The sequence below is a fragment of the Myotis brandtii genome, unplaced genomic scaffold, assembly GCF_000412655.1.
Source record: "Myotis brandtii unplaced genomic scaffold, ASM41265v1 scaffold463, whole genome shotgun sequence".
In the NCBI taxonomy this organism is placed as follows: Eukaryota; Metazoa; Chordata; class Mammalia; order Chiroptera; family Vespertilionidae; genus Myotis; species Myotis brandtii.
Window position 1 is genome coordinate 2,850,016 of NW_005367694.1, and position 952 is coordinate 2,850,967.

A 952-nucleotide genomic window follows, 5' to 3' on the forward strand; every position below is an offset into this window, starting at 1 on the left:
TACAGTAGATGGAATAGAGCAAGGCTGGGAGAAAGCATACCTTCAGGTAGGTTCATGGCCACACATGCTGCGGCCAAACTCAAGGCCTGGACCACCTGCTCGGGAATTGAATGGCCATGGGCTTTGACTGTCCCCTGTGTCCAGCCATGTCCCAGAGATACACTGAGCACAGGTCAGGCAGGCAGACCTCTGGTGGCAGCCTGGATCTGGGAGTGGAGGCAGGCAGAGTAGGGGGCTCACATTGTGCCCCTGGTGCTGTCCTTATGGGGCAGGTTGCCCCCCTAGGCACTAAGCTGCTCATCCCCTGAGCACCTGAATGTGTAAGTCCTGACCTGGTGTGTGCCCTGCACAGCAACATGCGTGATAAGGGGAAGGGGCATGAGCAAGAGGTGACCGCCCGAGGTTACATTAAGAGTCTATCCTAAAAGATCAAACCCCATTGAGCAGGTTCTTCTCTCTCCTTTGTTTCTAAACATGTTTGGATCTAAAGTGCATCGGAACCAGAGCAATACACTCTGCATAGGTTACGAACGGTGACTTGTTGTACGTCCCCAATATTTAATTATTTGAAGATTAAAATGGAAGGCTGGGAATGCCCGGCTGCCTGCCCAAGGCGACACCTCAGCGAACCCGGGCTGGGTAGCATTCTTGAGTGGATAGGACGCGGTTCTGCTAGGGTCCCGGTGTCCCACCGAGGTGGCCCAGGGGGATGAAGGTGGGAGATAGGGTGGGCGGGGCACCGCTCATGGACCCAGCACAGCGTCCTTCCCACCCACCCCGCCCCCTTGTCCTCTAGGCGGTGGAAGCAACGGGATGCGGAGACATCCCCTCGGCCCCCGATGAGCCCCAGCGCTTCCCAGCAGCGCACCGCCCCCAGGAAACTTCCCTGTCCCCGTAGCCCCTCCGGTGGTTGTAAAGTTTCCGTAGATGCACAGCCCTGCTGGCTACAGGG